Here is a 7,383-nt window from a genome sequence, read left to right on the forward strand (position 1 = left end):
GCTGCCTTTCTTGCAACCAGTGTGCCTGTTTTACAGGTAGGGATGCAGTTCTGTTTCTCACAAGTTAGTGTTTCAGGAAACTTCCCTGTTCAATCACTAGCACTTCTAAAAACTCTTTCAGGTTTGCAAACATATTATATTGAAGATACAGAAATTTTATTTTATTAAAGTGATGCCTTATATTGCACTTGATGTCTGAAAATTTTTTTCATGACCAGTTACAGTATGCATGTAAAGTTTTATTAGCTACAGTGCAAAATCCCTCCGAACATGGTAAACTGCACATTTGGAAATATAAAGACTATTCAGGCAGTTTAGCTAATGAAGTGTCAGGCTTAAAAGCTTCTCCCCCCCCCCAATTCTATTTTACTAGAAAATGGTATAATGAAATGAGGGGCTGAAGAGGTTTTATCTTTTTTAATACAGAGTTTTTGAAGAAATACTCAGGTGAGAGAAGAGAAACAACATCCAGAAGAACAGTTTCATGGATCTTCTATCAAGTCCTATCCCAATGTAAGTAAAACTTGCCGTACTGGGGAGCCTGACAAACATTCCACATGAAAATTACAGTCTCATGACCAGTATATGAAGAAAAGTGTCTGGCTAGATACTTCATGTCTTTCACATTTTCTTTGTTTATACATTGATCTGGTTTATGCAGGGCATAAGAACCCAAAATATCTTTTAGAATGTCTTTGGTCTATTAGACTTGTATTTAAGTGGCTTCAACAGGATGAGGTTTTGATGTACTTTTGCCTCATGTCCTACTGCTCACTGATAAATGCTTTAACTCTCCCAGGACAGAGAAAACTACTGTATAAAAGATCATACAGCATGAAATTGAATACACATACATACATATTCCTGCTTCCACGACATCCCAGACATAACTCTAACTCTACAGAGATGAATGTGGGCCAAAAAAACCTCATCACTTGATATTTTCTAGTTAAAATTCATAAACTACTCTTATGAAGACTAAAACATTTCATTCTTGGCAGCTGATAATTGCAGATGCTCCACAGGTAAAGTTTAGGAGGTACCAGGCTGAGAAAAAGCCAGTCTTCTGACAAAGAATGTGGCTTTGTGGGAGGATTGTGGCACGTTATATCAGGGTTCTATTCAGTAAGAACATTTCAGAGACTAGCTGGAAGGAGTCTCAGTGACAAAAATGGCATTCAAAATGCCCATGTTAGAATTAGCTTAGAGCTTAAATGTGTAACAAGTCTGATCAACACCTGGATGTATTACTAAAATACAGACAGAACTGTTTTATAGCCAGGTTGGATACCACAATCATCTTGCAACTGGCTGGATGTACCTGTTTAGCTTCAGAGCCTGTGAAAGTCACTAATCTTAAAAAAAGCATACTGAATGTCTCCCTTTTCAGTTTCAAAGAGATTCACTGTTTCCCCAATTTTAAAATTGGAAGTTTTCAAGATACTGTACAAGTCACAGTAGCATATGTGATTTAGCAAATGCTTCAACATCTGACCAATTCCATATTTGTCAAATCAGTATTTTATACTAGTACAGAAGAGGTTTAACTTAAGTATAACTAAACCTGAATTACTTGGACTTCTACTTCGCTAGGTCTGCCTTCAGCATATAGTTCATAGAATCATAGAATGGTTTGGGTTAGAAGGGACCTTTAAAGGCCATGTAGTCCAAGCCCCCTGCAATGAGCAGGGACATCTTCAACTAGATCAGATTGCTCAGACCCCCGTCCAACTTGACCTTGAATGTTTCCAGGGATGGGGCATCTACCACCTCTCTAGGCAGAGAGGTTGTGCTGCCACGTCACAACTGAGCACAGAATCTGCAAGAGGTCAGTTACCTCCCCTCCCAGTGGCCCCAAAAACTATTCAGAAAGCCTACAAACTCCCTGGGATAGGGACTCCACTGAGTCCAAGCAGGGCCCAGCCAGCAATTCTACTGGAAGAGCAGGGAAGACCCCACATAACATTCATACCTTGTCACAAATTGTACTAACCCCTGGCAACCTTAACACCTCAAGCAACTTGGATTTATCTGCTCAGAGGTCTTGAGTTCTCCTCTGAAAACACATGCTCTTTGCTAGGTGCGTATTTTGCTCACTAAATATCCCTTCATAATGGTACACAACGAACAGAAGCAATATCCTCTCCCTTTGGAGTTTGAACTTACCTACCATCATCTGCCGGTATGCAAGTTACTTTTGGCACACTGGAAGAAAACCCTCTAAACGGTAGGGCTGCATCTGCCCAGTGTTAAAGAAGCACTCCAAAAAACATGGAAGGATGGGCTGTTATTCATTGAGTAAGATTTAGTCTGGGGTTCCATCACCTAAGGCAGAGAAAGTATATGATAAATATACCTACATTTGCTAGAGGTCATCCAGCAGTTTCCAGAGAAAACCCATCCTTATTTTCTTGACAGCCCTAGGCACACCAACACAGAAGTGAGAAGCAGCAGCACACTCAGGTTCAGAAGCCTTCCTATGCTTCAGGCAGGCTCCGTACAAAGCTAGCTTTCTAGCCACAGAAAACAGTCACTGCAGGCTGCAGGGGTGCTAAGGTGACAAAAAGCACCAGGGAAGAGCTCACCCTACTTACATCCTTCTGAGACTACAGAAGGGGACAGCACATCAAGTTTACACTCCCCACTGGAATCACTGACTCCCATGGGAAGCCTGTAAGCTTTAGGTCAACAACCATAACATTGTATTACGGCAGAAGATTAGAAAACATTCAGCAGGCACTGCCTTCATCTGAACTGCTGAGACCACCACAGACAAAGCAAGCATAAGAGTGACTGCTGTTTACAAACTACAGAAGGGGAGAAGTCTCGTGCCTCTTCACATGGGACAGGGGAGGGTGGGAATCTCTCCAAGAGACAGAAGCTGTACACTTGTCCTCTGTCACCATGAACCTGGGATGCACTTGTCTTCTTCATGCCCTCACTTCAGAAAGTGGCAGATAGACAGGCAAAGAAAAAACAGCCAGTGCTACACAGCCTTAAAATGGTTTAGCAGTTTTCAGAGGTTCCTCTAACAGACCACCTACTGCAGTACTCAGAGCATCAGTTCACAAATGGAGGGCTCTTCCTTGGTGGTTTGAGGTTATGTTCTAACAGGGACAAATGCATCAAGTCCGTGAGAACAAAGCAGGGAAGCTCTCTGCTGCCAACAGCTCTCTCCACCCTTACAATATCCCCCTTCCCATGCCCCAAAGCAGAGCACCTCTCACAGTCTTAAAGCAAGCCAGACAGGCACCAAACCAAGGCAGCACCCAGATTCTATTTCTCAAGCCACATCTGTAGCTGTGCCAACTGATTCGGATGGTTTTCAGCTCCAGCTGGGCAGTCAAACCAGAGCTGACGGACTGGCTAACACAGGTGCTTATACAGAGACAACAGGGGAGGAAAAGCGGCTGGCACTGTGCCCAGACCAGACTCTAGTACCTGGCAGAGGACACTTAAAGCAACCTCTGAGGCCATGCAAGAGATGCCAACCAGTTCCCAGATCTCCACTGTACTTCCTAATGCCTTTACTACAAGCATCATTATAAAACACCAACCCTGGCATAAACTAGACCTGAAGAGACACGAACATTCAGAATCAAGTGATCCTAGGCACTCCAAATCCACCCTCATCAACCAAAGTCCTACTTCAAACATGATAGGAAAGTCAACATCTAATGTTCAAACATCATTGTATAGGACATTTCTAAAATGAGAAATAATGAACATTATTTCTCTCAGAAGAGTTTGAATAGAATCACCTCTGTTATAAAGTCACCTTATGCCTTACACACAAAAGGCACCTCCTTAAAAGCAGGTCACTCCTTGGACTAAAGAAAACAAGAGAACCTTTTGCCTGTGTCCCTAGTATCAGATGCCCAGAAGTGACTGTACTTGTAGAAGACATTCTCACGCATCATAACCTGCCTAGGTGTTAAGAATGACAGGAAAACTCACTGGTAACTAAAACATTTCTCCTTTATTTCATGAAATTCTTCTTTTTTTTCTGCTGGAAAATTGGAGCTGTCAGACAATACTCATCTGCAAATGCATCTCCTCTAAGATTCCTGCAAAAATAATGCAGCAAAACTAAGTTTGGATTCTATTTCATCTCCCACTCCCTCCTCTATTTACAAAACAGTTCAACTCCCAACTACTACATTAGATCCTGCTTGAATTATTTTGTACGACTCATATCAGACACTTCTTCAAAGGCCATCCTGAAACTTTCTGCCCAAAATAACCCCCGCCGTATCCTGCCTCTTAAGAAAGGCCTCAGTGCTTTACTGCATTAAGCTGAGAAGTAGGACACATACACAGTTCCTGGGATCACGTTGCCTGCGTTTCAGAGGTGGTGGCCTTTCACGTGCTGGGTGAACAACTGTTATCCCGGTGCCGAGGCGGGAGCATGCCGCGCTGGTAACATTCTGAAGACATCTACGAGAAGGCTCAAAGGATTCCCCTGTTCAAAAAGTTTCAAGGCATGTTAGTTCATTATACACCCAACACTTCAAGAAAACATGGATCTTAAGGCACAATATATACAAATGAACTAGTAGACATTAAGCAGCTGCACCTATGACATTCATCTCTCCATTCAAGAAAGACTAAGAAATCCTTAAGCTGATCCTCTTCAAGCCCTGATCTGCCATTAAAAAAAAGAATATCCAGCTTTCTCTGGCAACATGCTTTTCATTAGGAGCTCCGATTTCCTGTTTCCCTTCATCCTTAAAGCACTGTGAAACACAAACAACACAGTATAGTTTGGTTTTAAACAGTTTTTCAAACAGTATCCAGCTTCAGTTACCTCTTTGCTGACAAAACAAGCGGTTGGATAAATGACACTGTCATATCAGGTTTCCAGCACCCTTTCATGTGGAAGCTAGCTTGAAACAGTCTGCTTCCCTAAAACAACAGTCTAGGAAGTACAGAAATCGATCAGGACACAACCCTTTCCAAACTCCCCCTACCAGCTAGCTTTACCCCTGGTGTAGGATGCTCCATCTCTCTTTCATTCTGGAGTTCCTGCTCGGGCTCTGCCAGACACCTCTCAGGTCAGGTCTTGCGTGTTCTCCCCAGGCACCTCTTCTGGCCACTTGCTGGGTGATTTATGCTGATGGGCATGTGGAGGCCATCATCTGAATCCTCATCAGCACTGCCCAACTTGTGGCTGGGACTCAGATACACCTTCTGTGTCAGCCCCACTGGTAGCTGGGTCAGTCACCTTCTTCCATCAAAAAGCTGTCACCTGATGTCCATTCTGAGAAGTGTGGCCCTTACTATGACAGGACTCAGCCAGCACCTCTGGCTTTCCTTGGAAAGTCTTCACTTGTGCTAGGCTTGGTCCAGCACCTTCCAGCTTTCTCTGCTGATACTTCTCCCTCCTTACTCAAGAGCCTTTTACATACAACTTCCTTCAGGTCAGGCACATTGTCTGAGTTCAGTTGAGCACCTGCAGAATCACCTGCCTCAACACCTACTCCAGTTCTCCCATGCTTTCATTTTGTTGAGAAATACTGGGATTTGTGTTTTCAACGTTATGTTCTTCTAGGCTTTCCTTAAGTCTAACTTCCTCTTGTGTGGAAAAGGCTCTTGTTGAATGAGGTGTCTCTGTAAGGGCAAAACCCTAAGGACACACTGCATGAGCCCTTATCTCTGAATAGCACTGCCTGATGGACATACTTTTGTGGAACATATTGCCAGATTGTCCACACTCTTCATTTGAAGAAACAGTCTCCACCTCTGGCACTATGTTACCAAGGCAAAAAAAAAAAAAAAAAATTCAACTCAGAACAGAGTCCTACTGAACTACAGATTAACAACCCAGAGAAGTTTTGCTTACTTTCTAAATCCATCAGTCAGACCAGCTGCAGAGTTTTCTAAAAAGATTTGCAAGACCCAGTGTGTGGTCACCAAGATAAGCTCGGGTGAACAGTCTCCAGAAAGCATCCTGAAATAGGCTACAGTTTGGGTATTCTCCTCATAGGAAAACATGAGTCCTAACAGCAGGACTCCAGGAAATTTGAGCTGCGGCTCACACTTATTCTCTAATTAGCCTTTTCAAATATTGAGCTTTGAAAAAGTAGCTCATCATAAACACTTACAGGCCACAGAAAAGGAGATTTCTCTAGTCAGCTGTTCAGTAGATCAGGTCACTAGGAGGCAGGGGTACAAGAGTCAGACCTTTCAAATTCGTTCCCCATTCTGCCAGGCATCTTCACTCAAAACTTTTAACCTTTGCTGATACTCAAGTCTGCTCCTCACTAGAGTACAACCACAGCTACCACTACACAGAATTTCTCCGTTCTTATGTATTATCTCTCCATTACTACAAGGGAGTATTCATGATGCGGTTATAGGCACACAGTCCTCCCCCTTACTTCAGGAGGGAGGAATGCCCAGTAGATTTCCTTACCACACTCTGGGTCTACTTCCTTTATGGCATCGGCACTGGCAGATTCACAGTGGTCCTCTGAAACGCAGCCAGCTGGCTTATTGTCATCTGCTGTGGCCCTCGTCTTACTCTCAGAGATTTCTTCACGTTCCACGGTATATTGTGGAGCTCCCCTAGGGAGGGGAAAAATACATCGCTTTTAGGACAAGGAATTATTTCTGTTGCATTACATGCGCCTCCCTAAGAGAAGTGACAAGACAAATTATCAGACCTACTTACGCACAATACTCTTGTCCAGTGACAACGGGAATCGTTACAGGCACTGAAGGAAACGTTCCCGCATTCTGCCAACAAGAAAAGTTTCACTGTGATTAAGCAGCTGAAACAAGACTGATAGTCTCCAGGAGAGCAAGGCTTCAGATGACTAGCAGCAGGAGAGAAGAGAAACCCAAATTCTGCCACGCTTAGAGCCAGCCCTCTCCTTCACCTCTACATGCGAATTGTGTGGATGTCTGCAGGAAGAAAGCAATGGAGGTACTTGGAGGGGAAAACTCAGAAAACAGAAGCCTCCCTGGCAGACAGAAGTAAAAGTCCAGACCAAAGACGGGAAGGTGGGATGCCACCACATCACAAACCCCCTGACCTTTCTGGCCCAGCAACTGACTACAGTAATTTCCAAGCAGCTTCTGAAGACGGGAGCCTAAACAAGGCTGACACACTTGTCTAATGGAGGAACAGTGCAACCCATGTTGGTGCAGGTATTTTCAGCTCCACATACACATATCTCACAACCATGTTATGAGAAAACTGAACTATATGTAAATCAGGTGTCACAGACTGTCACAGACTTTCCTTACAGAAGGAGGAGAAGCAAAAAATAGGAAGTATTAATGACTAGAACCAGGGGAAACCCAACCTCTCCTGTGTAGCTAACTGACTTGTCAGGAGTCACCAAAGTTCAGAAAGAGACCTCAGGCTTATCTGGAGCC

At 43.6% G+C, this 7,383-nt stretch overlaps 1 long non-coding RNA gene across 1 annotated transcript; it reads right to left on the bottom strand.

The window, feature by feature from the left end:
* Positions 1 to 3,965: 3,965 nt before the first annotated feature.
* Positions 3,966 to 6,457, bottom strand: LOC142078270 (uncharacterized). Its single transcript, XR_012672168.1, has 3 exons — positions 6,416 to 6,457; positions 4,317 to 4,462; positions 3,966 to 4,067 (listed from the first exon to the last, which is right to left on the bottom strand). It is a non-coding gene; the product is annotated as an uncharacterized LOC142078270 (long non-coding RNA).
* Between the last annotated feature and the right edge of the window lie 926 nt (positions 6,458 to 7,383).

The sequence above is a fragment of the Calonectris borealis genome, chromosome 2 (assembly GCF_964195595.1).
Source record: "Calonectris borealis chromosome 2, bCalBor7.hap1.2, whole genome shotgun sequence".
Taxonomy (NCBI): Eukaryota; Metazoa; Chordata; class Aves; order Procellariiformes; family Procellariidae; genus Calonectris; species Calonectris borealis.